The 17,594-nt window shown below is 37.5% G+C and overlaps 1 protein-coding gene across 5 annotated transcripts in view; it reads right to left on the bottom strand.

Annotated features, from left to right (window-relative positions):
• The window catches only part of MARCHF7 (membrane associated ring-CH-type finger 7), a 51,518-nt gene extending 45,153 nt beyond the window's left edge, over positions 1 to 6,365 (bottom strand). For 2 of the 5 annotated variants that reach the window (XM_025471112.3, XM_025471114.3), the window contains exon 1: positions 6,175 to 6,364. The gene's annotated coding sequence lies outside the window, so the exon portion shown is untranslated. Of the gene's footprint in view, positions 1 to 1,869; positions 1,891 to 5,653; positions 5,816 to 6,174 lie in introns of those variants that run through there. The other 3 variants (XM_035696684.2, XM_035696665.2, XM_035696673.2) reach the window with 3 other exon arrangements.
• Between the last annotated feature and the right edge of the window lie 11,229 nt (positions 6,366 to 17,594).

The following is a 17,594-nucleotide window of genomic DNA, read 5'->3' as shown; positions in this document are numbered from 1 at the left end:
ATTTAGAATAGAAGACAAAAAAGCCCAAGATGAGTTTTAAAGAAATTAGTCTGAAGTACACAGAAGAGGCTTAGAAGCATGGTGGAAATAGTTTTGAAAACACAGGAGAGCAGCCTAGGTGATAACAGATTTTCAACCACTTACACTGATCTATATACTTTTCCCCATACATGTATGTTACTTCCTGGCCTTCTGATTTCACTATACTTTCTATATGGTCAGCCTAAGTGCTGCTCCTCCACTGGTTATGCCTGATGAGTAGAATTTAGGGGCGCTATGGAAAAGAAAACTGTAAAGCTTCAGGCCATATAGGAAAACACTTAAGAAAAAAGGAATTCTACCCATTTCTCTAGCTAACAGTAAAACTTTCTTTGAGCATTACCATAAATTGTTTACCAAGTATGACTTGGATTTTTAGTTATCAAACTTGGAAAGCTCATTAGTTCCTAAGGTCAGAGAAATGATAGCGTGTTAAAGTTTTCACTGATTCTGCTTATAAAGAGTTCAAATAACATGTATCCTTTCCCATCACTCTCTAGACCACTCTGTTCATTTAAAAAAATTTAAGGGAGAGAGAGTGAGAGAGCACGCACAATAGCAAGAGAGAGCTCAAGCAGGGAGGAGAGGGAGAAGCAGGCTCCCCATTGAGCAGGGAGCTCAATCCCAGGACCCTGGGATCATGACCCCAGCAGAAGGCAGACGCTTAACTGACTGCCCCTAGACTCTCACTCTGTTCCATTACTGTAACGGTCTTGTTCACAATCTGTCATGAATCTCCTAACAGTCATAAACCAAGTAACAAGACTAACAAGACCGCAGGCCCATCTATATTAACAAATAGTATGGCTCACCCCTAAGACTTTCCCTTTTATTAATTAAGTCAATAAAGATGAAAATAAATATGAAACTGAGGCCAGGCAAGATAAATTAAGCATTGCTCATTTTTTAGCACATGAGCCAATTTCTATTTACAGAAATGATAGTTAAGAACGCAAACTATGAAGTCCGTCCTTTACTTGGGGTGATGCTAGACTTAGTTTCTCTAGTATTTAATTTCTTTGCCTACAAAATGGGGATAATATCAACTTCAAAGGTATACTGTGAACTTTGCTAGCATGTAGTATGTATTCAGCAAATACTTGCTCTTATTAAGCAATGCTATCACCATTAAAAGATTTCATGGTGATTTCTGAAGCTGATTTCAATGTCAGCTTAGCAGACATTCTCTTGGTTTTTTCATTACTTGAAATTTGTCTTGGGGTGCCTGGATGCCTCGGTTGGTTGAGCACTGATTTCAGCTGGGGTCATGATCTCGGGGTTGTGAGACTGAGCCTCATACTGGGCTCTGCATTTAGCATTAAGTCTGCTTGTCCCTCTCCCTCTGCTCCTCCCCCACTCTCTCCCTAAAATACATAAAATCTTTTTTAAAATTGCTTTTAACACATAGTAAAAAGAATTTTTAAAGTCATACAGATTTATTACAGGAGGATAATTACCATCTAAAAAGACATACCTTGCTTGTAGAAGTATATGTATAAATATTGGGGAAAAATAAACATTATTAACATTTTATTGTTTATGGTTGGGTTTTTTTCTGCCTTATATTCAGTTTTCCAAAAGTTCCTTAATGTACTTGCTCCTTTTATAATTAAGAGAAACATAATTTGCAAATGAAGAGACTTGTTTTTTTGTTTTTTTTTTAAATACCTTAAATTCTATAAAGAACTCCTAGGAGTAATTCCCTAAATTGCAGTACTACTGGTCTACCCTCTTTAGTATCTACGTAACACAAAAGAAAGTAATAAATATTAAACAATAAAGTACAATTCTAGTAAATATTATGTAGAATATAAGGTTAAAATCACTCACAAAATGTTTAGACTACCAGAATATGCCTTAAAAAATTTACTATAAAAATTTCCAAACACGCAATAGAGACAGTAAACCTCCATGTACAGGTCAACAGTCTCCAACAATTATCAACATCTAACCTATCAGTCTATTCTAGCATCCTCTATTTTAAAACAAATCCCAATTATGACATTTTTAAGAATGTCTGTACTTAAACCCCTCCCAACCAAGTATGCGTATTTCTTTACATTGTGATGTTGCTAGAAGTAGAATCTTACTTTCCCCATTCTTTGGATATGGGCCAGTCTTGTGACACTGACTTTGACTATGAGAATGCAGGGTTAAGTGACATTATACGATCTACAAGGCTGTAAGAAGTCTTACAACTTCCACTTTCACTCTCTTGGAATGCTGTCTTGAGAACCCCATGCCATTAGGCCATATAAAGCAAAGCCTAAATGTTAACCAAACCAACTATCAGACCTGTGAATGACACCATCTTGGATCTTCCAGTCTGAGAAATCCTACAGCTAAATGCTAGTACATGAGTGAACCCTGGCAAAACCAGCAGAACGACCCAACAGGTGCACAGAACTGTACTAGTAAACAATAATCTTAATCCACTAGGTTTTGAAGTGGTTTGCTATGCAGCAAGAGTGATGCTTCATAACTCATCCTATTTTAATTTTGCTACAATTATTATGTACCCAGTTTCTATGAAAAATCGATTCTGTTTTAGGGTCTAATTTAGAATTTGTCTTAAGTATCTAGGGGAGTTGAAGTTAGTGAATTACCAATAAATTCAGAGCATGAAGGCCAGAGTTATCACACAAAATACCTATGTATTTCAGTAGCCACTAGTCTTCCAGAATTGCAAACATACTTATAATTCCATCATTATATATAATATTCCATTCCATACCAAGTATTTAGCCTTTTCTATAAAAATCTGCTTCCGGGAGAAAAAAAAAAATATTTTTTTTAAACGGGAAATGCTGCGATGCCTGGGTGGCTTAGCGGTTGAGCGTCTGCCTTTGGCTCCAGGCGTGATCCTGAAGTCCTGGGATCGAGTCCCACATCGGGCTTCCTGCATGGAGCCTGCTTCTCCCTTTGTCTATGTCTCCGCCTCTCTCTGTGTCTCTTATGAATAAATAAAATCTAAAAAAAGAATAATAAATGGGAAATGCTAGTATTTTATTAATCCTAGTGAAATAAGATCAATAGTGAGATGTGGAACCTATATGTGGTCACAAGAGAAAACACAAAACTCTTTAAGTTTTCTAAAAACTGCCTCTGAGTTTCAGCTGACAGATATTTAAGACACAAAGATCTACCCGTGCTTTAAAAAATAATTAGAAAAAGGCTCAACATCTTCACGAGAAAATATGCCTATTATGTTAAATTTACACTACTTTATAAATAATCTCTTCTCCTTTGAAGTAGTTTTGATCTGTAAATGTGAAGTTTCAATCTTCGTTTAGAGTGGACACCATTTTAGAGAAAGTGAGAAACACAATACACTGCAGTGCAATGATCCTAATAAAAGGTGAGAACCTAGCTTTTAAGGTCCAAAATCTGGCCTCTTCTAAAGCTTTGACAAAACTGGGTGTAGAGCAGTAGGTGATTTCAAAACCAGGTGTTCAACTTACGTAGTCTAACTGGTAGAGCCACAGAGAAACATATTTGAGAGCAAGAAAAACCAGCTTTGATCACATGAGTTCAGACCAGAATAGAAAAGTTAAGATCAATGAAAATGAAACCTGAGCCAACTTTCAAATTAGAATTTTATACCCACCTTGGGTTCATCTTACTATAAGCAACTGTATTAAAGGTAGAGTTTCTATAAAATGATTTGTGAGAAGATAAATTATTTGACTATAACAGAATTTTGCTTTAGTGAATTCAAACAGATCTTACAAGTAATTCAGAATCTTACTCTTTTGACATTATAATCCTAATGTGATCAGGTGTTAATTCTGCTATTTAAGAGTTAAAACGTTCACTAGTTAAGTTTAATTTGTTGGTTAAAAATAGTTTGATGCAAGCATTTCCCTCTGCATTCCACTTATGCATTTCCCATTGTTCTTTATTATTGGCACTTAATTATCAGCAGTAACAGAAGGATGCCGTCAGTAAAGATAACCTAAAAATCATTTTTATTGGGCTTAGGGATACAATAGCTCTCCATTCCCAACAGCATAGAGCACTTTCTAAAACAGTAGAGGTCTTTCATGTCACCTTCCATTCAATTTGTTGCAGCTATGGGAACAAATTGTCCATTCCTGAAACAAAATACGATACCATGACTTTGCAGTTTCTTTATCAAACTCCTAGTCATCTTCACATCTCTGTTCAAGCAATAGTTCCTGTAAAAAAAAACTTCCCCAAAGATTAAACACCCCTCTCCTTTGTGCTCCCACAGTAGTACTATGTTCTTAGACTGAGATAATAGCAGCAGTTGTTTATACATTAGTCTCATGACTAAACTGTGAGTTGTGGAGGGCGGGTGCTTGTCAAGCTCATTCTTGTAATATGAAGAAGCCCTAGTCTAGTAGCCAGAATACAACAAATTACAAATTATCAAAAAATGTTTTACATAAGTTGGTAATTTTACACTATTTTTCTAAAATATTAATAATGGGCAACTCTTGAACATACACCAGATGAAGAGTTGTATGAAATGGATATGGAGCTCGATAAAAATTGGCTGCACTGAGAGCCATGGATGATGTTCTCAGGTGATTATCTGACATCTTCATGTAGAACACATGCACATCTATATAAGGAAATCTTTGTGCTTTACTTTGGAAAATAAGCTCTCTTGCCAGTGTGGCAGAGAATAATCACCTGTATTTAAGTAGGCATTTTTAATCATTCTTATTCAAGACATCTGACCCTGCATGCAACTTTGGAAAAAAGCCAAGATTACACATACCCCACATGCCTACATCTGTGGCATAATACAGAGCAAGGGAAAAATTGTAAAAAGTTGTTACCTAAAAACATTTGCATATAAATGTTTATATACAAAACGTACAAATAGAACTTATATAACAATTATTGGGGAGGAGGGGCTATTAAAGGCTGAGTACAATTTTCAGGTTATTCTGACCAGAATATAAACAATTGGACTTTAGGTATCAATTCCAATTGTATATATCCATTAAAAATTCAATCCAAGAGCATTATTGTCCCCTAGGTATTGACTACTACAGGCTCCCTCATCCAATTTAATCCTCACCTCAACTCTAGGAAAACTGCTATGATTCTAAGGAAATCTGAAGGGGTTAAAAATTATGCCAAAATTAAGAATCAAGCCCAGATCTTCTGAGTTTAAATGCCTCATACACCACAACACCGCTTTCACAGAGAGCTGTAGAGCTGTAAATGAAGTACTGACCCCACTTCTGAAACAAAATGTTTATTCTCATGGAAAAAAAAAAAAATCTAATTACACCATGTGGTTTGCCTTGTTAACAAAAGTATGCTGTTTGTTTTTTAAATAAAAATTCGTTTTTTGACCTTACCTTAGCTCTAGACGGAAAGGAGAGAGTAAAGGGAGGTCTGAAAAAAATTTACAAAAAAATAACTAAAAAGTCCTACAAACCTTAAAAAATAAAAGAGATCTTACTAAACTCCATTTCATGTTAGCACCTTGACTCTCAGTAGTGCCGAGCGACACCAGTCGTGACGAATCCATTACCAGGACAGATTTTCCCCATTTAAGAATATCTACATGTGTACGTAGAAAAAATAATAATTGTAGTATTTTGTGTGGTACTTGTTTGTACATGATGTTCACCTTCACTACGCAGCTCCATTAAAACGAGGGGACACTCTCCGACGGTGCCCTCGAGCTCTTCAGCTCTTCCGCCACAGGCCGGTTTCACGTACACCCGAACGCACACATGCCGTCGACTGCTTCCAGTCGGCCTACACGCAGCTCCGCGCAGCACCGAACGACTCCCAAGGCAGCACGACGTTCACGGGACGGAGCGAGCAGTGAGCCCATCGCCGGCGCCGCCCCGGGGCAGGCAAGGCCCGGCCGCCCCGGAGGCCGCCCCCCGCGCGCCTGCCCTCAGGGCCCGCGTCCGCCTGACCGTCCGAGAGGAGGCCGGCCCCTGCCCCTCGCCCACCGCCCGTCCAGGAGGAGGACGTACCGGTCCGCCCCTCTCCCCGTCACAAACTCCGCCGCGAGACCGCAGGCCGCCGGCAGGGGCCCGGCTCGGGCCCGGGCAGCGGCCTCCGCGGCCTCCCCTCCCCCACGCGGCCTAGCCTAGAACCGACCCGACAGGGAGAAGCCCGAGCGCCGCAGCTGCTTACCCCTGCTCCCTCGCCGGCACGGAACGGGGCGCGTCCTGCCCGCCACGACCGCCCCGCCGCCTTCCTCCTCGGGGTTGTGGGCCTTGACCCGAGCCGAGCAGTCCGCAGAGAAGCACAATGGCGCCCGCCCCTCGCCCGGAGCCGGCGCACAGCGGGCCGCCACCGTTGAAAGCCCCTCCCTTCTTCTCCTCCCGCCCCCGCCCGCCCGCCCCGCCCCCCAGTTCACGGGCTGCGCCGACTTCTCGCGAGAGGGGCGGCGCTGCGGGTCCCGAGAGCTGCGGGCGGGCTCGACGTACCCCGCCGCGGGGTGGTGCTCTGGCTGCGGCAACCGTTGGAGGGCTGCCCCGGGGAGGCAGCGAAGCGCCACCGGTAAGCAGCGGCGGCTGGTCGGCTGGCGGGCTGGCGGCGGGGCCGGCGAGGGTGCGGGCGCGGCGCCGGGCGCGGGGCGTCGGAGGCCTGGCCCAGGTCGGCCGCGCTCGCCCGGCTGCCGAGAGCTCGGATGTAGCCCCGCCGCTCCCCGGCGCCCGAGTCCCGGCGCGGGTCTGCCCCCTCCCGCGAGCCTGCAGGACCCTCTGCTGGAAAAACCTCCTGCTCTTTTTTCTTTTTTTCTTTTCTTTCTTTTTTTTTTTTTTTTTTTTTTTGCGCTTGGTAAGTGGCGCAGCGAATGCTCGTGGACTCGAGCGAAGCACCGGCTCCTGCGACCTCGCCTCCTGCCCTCCCCTCCCCGGGCGCGGGCCGGCTGCCCCGGGACCGACCCTCCTCGGGGGCCTCGGGCTCGGGGTGCCCCGCTTGTGCCGTCGTGTCTTTCAGAATCGTGGTACTGATCTTTGAGAGTGTAGCTGCAGATTTTGCAGTAAAAAAAAACAAAAAACAAAAAATTCACTTTTAGAGGGCAGAAAATTTTGAAATAAAGTGGTCTGGTGAAAATGAGGCGAAACTTTCAAGACCCTGTGAAGTGTGGAAAACTTACTATGTGAACGATTAGTAAAAAAAAAAAAAAAAAAAAAAAAAAAAAAAGGGGAGTAAGAGAAGAAAGCCACAATTTAATGCGGATTTAGATAGTACGTGGATTCAGGTGATACTGTGCATATTTTGAATAATTTATCAAACGTAGAAGTTCTTTAAGGTAGAGGCGAGTTACGGGAACTTGTAGGCTTACTCATGGCACCTGGTTTTTTTAAGTCACCTGTTTTATTAGGTTTTAAGCAATGCATTGGATTCAAATAATTCCAATGAAGTATGAGATTTATACGTGATTTCTTTGTCATTTTATCCAAAGGCAATGTACTATCACTTATCCCTGTTTCAGTCTGGGAGACAGACGGTCCACGCTTCACTATTACAAGTTGTAAAATAGTATGAATTTTAAAGATTTAAAGTTTATCATTTAAAGTTGGCACATAAATGTCAATCTAGTTTTTTAGAATGTGAGTTAAAGATTAAGCATCTGGTATAGGGTAAAGTGAACACATTATATTTTAGAGGAAATTAATATCCCTTTTTAGGAAACATTTTTTTTTTCCCCAGCCTGTGTGAGTGTACCTGTAGCATCGTGGCTTTGGATGTACACACCTGAAGCGCCAGACTGCATGAGTACCAATCTGACTCTGATCTTACTGCTTTTGTTGTCTTGAGCAATTCCTTAACTTTGCAAACCTGTCTGTGTAAAATGGGGTTAATGACAATACCTGTACCGCACAGGGTTGTTGAAAGGACTAAATGAGATAATGCATCAGTTCCTGGAACATAATAAGCATTCCATAGCTGTTAGCTAATGCATTCCATGTTTAAACCACCACTAATAATATCTTTCTGGGGCTTAATGTTACATAGGTCCCTTAAGCATCTTCTCAAGTATATTCTACGCTAAGAGGAATGACTGCACCATTTTCCTGAACTATGGCAGTCAGACCTGGTAGCAGTACCTTCTCTACAGAACCCCCAAACCTGGCAAGAATGGTTCAGATTTTTTATGGCTTCATCCCCACCCAGAACTGATGCTATCAGCAGAGGTGAGTGTGGCACCAATTTTCTACGCTAAACATAACTTCCAGACTAATTTCTTACTGATGCTAGTAGTTGGGTAAAGATCACTGATAACTGTTTTTATTCCTTAACAATGGTCACTTACTGCTTGTAAAATACCTTCTCTGAGTTCCCATGTAACTATCATTATCAACAAATAATCATGGAGATTTTCCTATGTTAATGACAATTTGATAGGAATTGTGGATACAGGGGGCCGTTACAATGGTGACTATATCTTCTGAACTAAAAATCAGTACGAAATGATTTGACAGGCAAAATGTTTGAATTCAGAATTGTTTGACCAATTTAGACTCCATAATTGTCATTTTTGCTCAAAATACCCCCAATTGATCTTCCTTTACTCAATCTGACATACTGTTTTATATCTAAATATCTTGGTTCACCACTTGCCTGCACCACTCATATTAGTTTCCGTTTTCTAAACTTGGCTTCTTCTCTAAATTAGGCTCTTATTTACAACTATTGATTTCCCCTTTCTACTTTATAAATTTGTCATTTGGTTATGGTCATAGCAGCCCTTTCCTCTAATGGCTAAACGTTTCTTCAACTACCTAATAGCTTAGAGAATTCTCTTTCAGATATTAAATTTAAAAGTTCCAATTTTCCTTTTTTTTTTTTTTTGTCATTCCACAATCTAACCTTCTAAGAAGCTTCCCTATGTAAGGGCAATCTTATAGGTACTCTTCACTTTGAATAAACCGTGTGATCTTGAAAAAGTGTGGTCATGTTTGCTTTTTATAAATCAAATCATTTTTAAATGTAGATTATTTTTTAAGTTTTCAAGTAACAGAAGGTAATGCTTGGAATGAGAAAAGAGTGGTTATAGGGAGGTGTCCTTGAAGTGAAAAGAAAGGATGCCAATTTCTTCTTAAGTGGGAATTTTATTGATCCCTGGAAAAAGAAACCTTGTGGCGTCAACTAATTTGGGGATCTACTATTTAAAATTATAGGTAATAAAATAAAAGTTATAGGTAATTTTATTTTATTTTTTTAAGATTTTCTTTCTTTCTTTGAGAGAGAGCATGCAGGTGTATACATGTGGGGGTGGGGGGGGGTGGGAGAGAATTCCAAGCAGACTGAGCTGAGTTGGAGTCCCACACAATGCTTGATCTCACTATTCTGAGATCATGACCTGAGCTGTAACCAAGAGTTAGGCACTAAATTGACTGAGCCACCCGGGTGCCCCAAGGTATAGATAATTTAAAATACATACTATTATTTAATAATGGATTGAGGACTCTTCTTCTTACTTAAAGATACTGTGCTTTAAATCTTTGATGTAAAAGAATTCCTTTCATTCCAAAAATGGTAAACCTCTGATTTAGAGATTTTGTGAATTTTAATTTTTCCTTTAATTAAAGAGAATTTTAGCAATTTGAGTCTAATAAAAAATACCACATTTAATAAAGAAACATTCAAGAAACTCTGTTAGTTGATTTCTGCTGCAATAATTTTCAATCCCCAAAGCTAGTAGTTGAAACAATATAAAAAAAAAAAACCTGAGAAACCTTTTTTTATACATAAGTTCATCAACATCTAGAACTCACTGGTTCTAGGAATAATCATTCTTGCTCATATAGCTACTCCAGAATATATATAAGCTGATCAGAAGCAATTCCCAATTAATGACGCACTTGGAACCCATATGTAAAATACATTTCAGACTGCCTGAAACATAGTTTTAAATAAAGGCAGTTCTTTTTTTTATTAATAATACTAGGGGTTGAGAAAATATGGTACACAGACCAAATCTGGTTCATTGCTATTACTGTAAAGAGTTTTATTGGAACACAGGCAGGCTGTGTTTATGTATTATCTATGTATTCGCGTTGGCCCAAGAAACAGAATAAATAATACATAATAGTACTACCTATTTATGTGTCTAGAGAATTGGCTAACATAGTTGTAGGGGTTATTGGAATTTGTAGGAAAGACCAGAAGGCTTCAACTCAGACAGGAGTGAATAATACAGACTTAAGGCAGAATTTCTTCTCCAGGAAAGCTGTTTTTGCTCCCAAGGCTGAATAGACGAGGCCCATCATATTATCAAGGATAATTTCCTTTACTTAAAGTCAACATATTGTAAATGTTAAGCACATTTGCAAAATATCTTCATAACAATGCCTAAATTAATATTTGATTAAATAACTTGATACTTTACGTTCACTAAGTTATCTCATAAAAATAACCATCACTTCCCATGACTGCTTTTACCCTACAGTGGCAGAATTGACTAGTTGTGTTTGAGACACTGTGGCTCAGAAAGCTTAGAATATTTACTGTTTGGTTTTTTACAGAACGTTTGCCGGCCCCTCTAGTAAACTGAAACCAGATTGAACTGACTCTGTTCCTTTAATAACAGTCAAGGTACACATACATACACATCAGAATGATAATAATTGGCTCTCATGGCTACGTCAGATTACATTTACAAAACTATATGGAGAAGAGGATCCAAATACTGATATAACTTCCTTGGGTATCCCCTCTGGCAAGTTTGGTCACTATCCCCTTCTTAATTTTTCTTCATGTGTATGATTTTATAAGAATGTAGGTAGGTGATTATGCATACTGCCTATTTTATTACAGGCATTTTCTCTTTCCCTTCATAATTTGGCTCTCTTTTCTCTAATTACTCCTTGATAAACATCCTTGCAAAATTAGTGAGTAATTTTTTTCTATATGATCATCCAGTCTTAAAAGTTCTAGGAGCACTTGGGTGGTTCAGTCAGTTAAGTGTCCAACTCTTGATTTCAGCTCAGGTCATGAACTCAGTGGTAAGATCAAGCCCAACAATGGGCTCTCTACTCTGGGCGTGGAGCCTGCTTGGGATTCTCTCTCTCCCTCTTCCTTTGCCCCTCCCCCTCCAATGCACACGTCCACACTCTCTTTCAAAAATAAATAAATAAAAGAATAGTTCTGTAAAACGCAAGTGTGCTTTCTCTCTCCGCACATATAGAACTATCTACTCATAGTTTCTTTTACCATTTATTTTATAAAACAACCTCAAATTTCAATGTGCATGTTCATCTTGCTTTTTTCAACCAAAAGTACCTCTTATCCAAATCCCTGTTTATATTGTTTATCCTTTCTTTAATAGCTGTTACCATTCTGTCTTGTCTTCATGGTTTTTTCAGCTTTCTCATCTTTCTCTTGACTTGCTATTTAGTATCTTTTACAAAGATACATTCATATGGTAAAATATGTCTATGATTTCTTTTGTAACTTTTGCGTTTTTAGCTTAGTTTAAAAAGTCATACCTATTCCTAGATTGTATCATGTAGTATCCTAGATTTTCTGGACTGTGTTTAATTAAACTTAAATTAATTTTTGTATGTGGAATAATAAGATACAATTCTATGTTCAATGGATAGCCAGCTATGCTGGTAGTATTTCTTAAATACTTTTTTTGTTTGTGTATGACCTCTGTCACACACTGAATTCTCAAATTTATACTAGATTTATTTCTGGATTTCCTCTTGTGAAAACTAAACTATTCAGAACTGTAAACTATGCAGAGAACTATTATTTTGGTTCCTTTTGAGTCTACTTTACATTTTGTTACTATTCTGCGATTTGATCACCTACTTATTCAATAGTAAGAAATGGTAACTCTATTTCCTCTGGAATCACTTTGCATTATATATAGTGCATGTTATGCTACTAACCTACCTAGAAAACATCTCAATTTTTTTGCACTATTCATTTCCTCTTCTCACCAACTTGCTAAAGCCATTGAATATACTTCGTTATTTAAAAACACCTTATCAATATTTTTATATTTCAAAATAATTTTTTAAAAAACTATACACATACACATATATACTACTTAGATTCTTTATTTTTAAATATTTTATTGATTTATTCATGAGAGACATAGAGAAAGAGGCAGAGACACAGGCAGAGGGAAAAGCAGGCTCGTGCAGGGAGCCTGACATGGGACTTGATCCCAGGTCTCCAGGATCACGCCCTGGGCTGAAGGTGGCGCTAAACTGCTGAGCAACCCGGGCTGCCCAGCTACTTTGATTCTTAACTCTGTTTCGTATCCCACAGTCCAGTCTCAGTTTTTCACCATGTAGCCTTGGCCATTCTTGACAGCAAGTTGTCCACTTGTATCATGGACAATACGGAAGAAATCTTAAATTTTTCTGTATTATATCATCATAAGTGTTATGATAATAGTAATATGTTAAAAATATTTCATTCCTAGTTAATGTTTAGAATTCTTAGCTTTAGCATAGCAAACAAACAGGTTGGCAGTAGTTGTTGACTTTGTTGTGGCTTGAATATTATTCTCTTCAAAGCTGAGAACCCTCTACTTTAAAAAAATATTTTAATTCAGTTCTTAGAGATATTAATTCAGTACTTTTTGGTTTGCATGCAGTTAACTGTGCTTAAATTGTGGAAAGGCTTTTCTCAGGAAACTGATTATTTTACTGTTTTGAAGTCTATTAAGGTATTTTTTAATCTTCTGAACTTTATCTCAAATAGTTCTTGAATTAAAAGTTTTGAACAGGTGTTTTCATATTAGGGTCCTAATATGTGAATGAAAATACGAAATACAATTTTAATGAATATTTGGTTTCTCTTAATGGTTTTATAAATATATTGATGTGACTGTGTTGTGTTAGACATTATTTTCTTAGGTTAATAACCAAATGTTTTCTTGGTACATCAATTTTGCTATGAGTCATCATGTTACAAATTGCTACAGGACTTCTAAAATACAATTATTTTCATGAAGTTATATATCGGGTTTTAATAGACCTTATTAATAGCTTCTAATCTGAATAAATAAGAGTCAAATTACAGCATTAAGAGATTAATTGGATAGATGAAAACTTGTATCTAAAAAGTTTGAGTAAAGAGTTTAAAGTTATATTTCAGTAATTCTTCCTGATAATGTTCAGAAATAAAAACTGTTAAGTGTTTCGTCTTACCTATACTTGGAAGCAAGCCACATAGAAACTATTAGTATTTATTTTCTTCAATGAAAAAACATGTACAGAAAGATCTAAATATACTACTGCAAAAATTTGCTTCTAAACCAATTAAAGGGGGACGCCTGGGTGGCTCAGTGGTTGGGCATCTGCCTTTGGCCCAGGGTGTGATCCTGGGACTCCGAGATCGAGTCCCACATCAGGCTCTCTGCCTGCTTCTCCCTCTGCCTATGTCTCTGCCTTTTTCTGTGTGTCTCTCATGAATAAATAAATAAAATATTTTAAAAATAATAATTTAAAAAAGTAAACCAATTAAAGGGAAAGAAAAGCAACTTTTACATACAGAGTACAAGTTTTTACAACCCTATTTAGAAGATTTTTGCTTTCTTGCTAGCAGAACCATGTGTAGAATTTAACCTTTGTTCACAGCAAAATTGGCACAGGCTATCTTTGCAATATTTTTCACTTATTCAGGAAAATGTGGCAAAGAATGAAAATTATTAATATAAGTTAGATGAAAAATGCTTTTTAGAATAAAATGGAAATTTTAAAATATAGAATCAACTATTAAACATTACGTTGTTATTTTTAAAATAGCAGTAAGGGAGCACTTCCCTTTTACCTGAATTGAAAAAATATATTTTTAATTTAATATTTCATCAGTTCATATAGATGAATGAATAAGTTACCATTATTTGTGAAAAAATAAATGACACAGGTTTTTAGTCCTTAAGAATAAAATCAGGGGCAGCCTGGGTGGCTCAGTGGTTTAGTTCCGCCTTCTGCCCAGGGCATGATCCTGGAGATCTGGGATCGAGTCCCACGTTGGGCTCCCTGCATGGAGCCTGCTTCTCCCTCTACCAGTGTCTCTGCCTCTCTCTCTCTCTCTCTCTCTCTCTCTGTGTGTCCCATGAATAAATAAATAAATAAATCTTTAAAAATAAAAAAGAATAAGATCATATATTCCCATTGAAAATTAAGGAAAAATGTTTCCAGTTTCGGTTATACATGTGAGGAGCTTGGAAATCCCACTCTATCCTAACAACAAGTAAAAAGCTCGTCAGACTGAAAAATCTCTTATGAATTCATAAGAGATTGAAACCACACACAAGAACAGGTGCCTGGGTAGGAAACCCTGCACTATAATTAATTGTTGGAGGCTCAATATGGACAATTCTGAGACTTAACAACTCCAGTGAGACCCAATCATAGCGGGCCCATCACAGTATTGTGAGATTCACCTTTAGGGGTTAGAACAGATTCCCAGAATTAATATTGAAGAAAACTCTTCTTGGACTTCTGTCAAGGAGAAGTCCATTTCTCCTGGCAAGTGGAAAAGGAACCATTTTGAAATACACCAGATCACTATGTTCTTAACACACCCTGCCCTCAGGGGAAACGTTAAGGAAACCTAAACTGACTTATCAGTACCTAACTAATCTGAGTAAGAGAAACGCCCAACTATTGCCAGCTCTACCCATCCTGTCCTTCCTCCAGTAGAAAAAAACAAGAGCCAACTGAAAAGCTCTTGTGAAGTTCACAGTCCATAAGCATTGACTTTCTAAAAGACTAAGACCTAATCATGGAATTATACAATGTTCCCCTCCCCCCCCCACCACTACATTACTGAAGGTTTTATTTGTAGCAGTTCCTTTTACCCCAACATATTATGTCTGACTATCAAGAAAAAAAAATAAAGCAAACCAAAACCAAAAGACAAAACATGATTTGAAGAGATAGAGCAAGCATCAAAACGAGACATAGTGGAGATATTGGAATTTTGTTATTGTTATTATATATTTATTTTTAACATAGCACCCCACTTTCATATCATGCACATTTTCCGAAGTTTGTGATTCTTACCCTGTTTTTCACAAAACAGGAATTTACAACAACTATGATTAATTAGTATGCTATAGGCTCTGATGGATAAGGTAGACAACACAAAAACAGCTGAGTAATGTAAACAGAGACATAGAAATAGTAAGAAAGAATAGCAACAAAAAAGTACTAGAGAAAAAAAACACTATAACAGGAAAGAACATCTCTATGGGTTTATTAGTTGACATGGCTGAGGAAAGAATCTCTGAATTAGAGTTTATGACAATAGAACCCTTAATAACCAAAAATCAGAGAGAACAAAACTATAAAAAAAACCAGCACAATATCCAAGGACTGTGGAAAAACTAGAAAAGGTGCAAACTAGGTATAATGGGACCATCTCAAAGAGAAGAAAGAAACAAACAGCAGGGAGCCTGTATCTCCCTCTCCCTCTGCGCTCTCCTCTCTCCCTCTCTTGTTCTCTCTCAAATAGATAAATCTGTAAAAAAAAAAAAAAAAAAAAAAAGTTGAAGAAACTTGTTGACAGTAGACCTGCCTTAAAAAAAAATTTAAAAGTAATTCATTACAGAGTAGGGGAAAGTATTCTAGTTCAGAAATTCAGATCTATGTGAAGAAAGGAAGAGCACCAGAGAAGGAAAAAATGAAGGTAAAATATGAACTTTTATTTTTTTAATCTAATATTATTTTGCTCAAAATAATACCAACAATATATTCAGTTATATATGCTCATGTGTAGGTCTATGTATGCATATGTAAGTGCTTCTGTATACTTATACATAAGCAGACTTCAAAGTGAAGAAAACTAGTAGGGATAAGGAGGATCAGTTTCCAAGAAGACATAATAATTTGTAATATGTATGCATCTAAGAACAGAGCATCAAACTACATGAGGCAAAAATAATAGAACTGCAGAAAGAAATAGATGAATTCATTATCCTTGTTGGAGACTTCCATACTCCTTTCTCAGAAATGGATTGATCCAGCAGATAGAAAATCAGTAAGGACATAGCTGAACTCAGTCACATATTTAATCAACTGGATATAATTGACATATTTCAACTTCTTCATTCAAAACAGGGAAATTAACATTTTCTCAAGCTCACGCGGAACATTCACCAAGATAAGCTACATTCTAGGACATAAAACACACATTAACAAATTTTAAAATACAAATACAATGTCTGCCTGTCAGCTCATAATGTAATTAAACTAGGAATCAACCACAAAAAGACAGAAAATTTTAAAATACATGGACATCAAGCAATAGACTTCTAGACATAGGAGTCAAAGAAAAAATCTCAGAAAAAATTTAAAATATTTAAAACTTAATGAAAATACAATTTAAAATTTGTGGGAAGCCACAAGGCAGTGCTTAGAGGGAAATTTGTATTATATAATTTGTACATTGGAATAGAAGGAAGGTCTAAATTCAGTAAGTTTCCAGGAAACTAGAAAAAGAAGAGGAAATTAAGTCCAAAGTGAGCAAAAGAAAAATAAGATATAATAATAGAACAGAAACCAAAAAAAGAAAAAAAAAAAAGAAACCAATGATTTTGAAACTGGGAAATCAATAGAAAAAAATCAACAAAACTAAAAGTCAGTTCTTTAAAAAGGTCGATAAAATCAGTAAGTCTCAGCTAAGGTTAACTAAGAAAAAAAGATAGAAATTAATAATGTCAGAGAGAACATCACTACAGATTCCATGGAAATTGAAAGGATTCCAGGAGCATCTCTAGGCCCACAAATTTGATAATCTAAATGAACCAATTCCTTTAAAGACACAACATGTCAAGATACACACAAGGAAATAGATTTGGGTACACCTGTATCAAAGAAATGGAATCAATAATTCATAACCTTCCAAAACAGCAAGCACCAAGCTCAACTGGGTTGACTGCTAAATTTAAGAGAGAAATTATATCAATTCTCTCCAAACTCAGAGGATAAAAGGAAAGGAAATAGTTCTTAACTTGCTCTGTGAAGCCAGACTTACTATATAACCAGAGTAATCAGAGCAGTGTGGTATTAGCAAAAGAATAAACATAGATCAATGGAACAGAATAGAGAGCCCAGAAATAGACCCTCATAAATATAGTCAACTGATCTTTGACAAAGTAGCAAAGGCAATACAATGAACAAAGAGAGTTGCCTCAAAAATGGTGCTGAACCAACTGAGTAAATTTCAAAAAAAAACACCCCAAAAACATAAAAAAGGAACTAGATACACACTTTACACCCATAACCAAAATTAATTTAAAATGAATCATAGGCCTAATATAAAATGCAAGACTATACAACTATAGAAGATAAAACCTTGGATATGGTTATGTCTTTTTTTTTTTTTTAAGATTTTATTTTAAAGTAGTCTCTATACCCAATGTGGGGTACAACCTGGAGATTAAGAGTCACATGCTCTACAAGCTGAGCTAGCCAAGTTATGCCTTTCATTTTTTTTTTTTTTTAAACTTTTTTTTAATTTATTTATGATAGGCACACAGTGAGAGAGAGAGAGAGGCAGAGACACAGGCAGAGGGAGAAGCAGGCTCCATGCACCGGGAGCCCGACGTGGGATTCGATCCCGGGTCTTCA

This window comes from Canis lupus, chromosome 36, assembly GCF_003254725.2.
Source record: "Canis lupus dingo isolate Sandy chromosome 36, ASM325472v2, whole genome shotgun sequence".
NCBI classification, from domain to species: Eukaryota; Metazoa; Chordata; class Mammalia; order Carnivora; family Canidae; genus Canis; species Canis lupus.
Note: the sequence above shows the minus strand (reverse complement) of the source record. Positions and strands in the feature narration are given on the sequence as shown.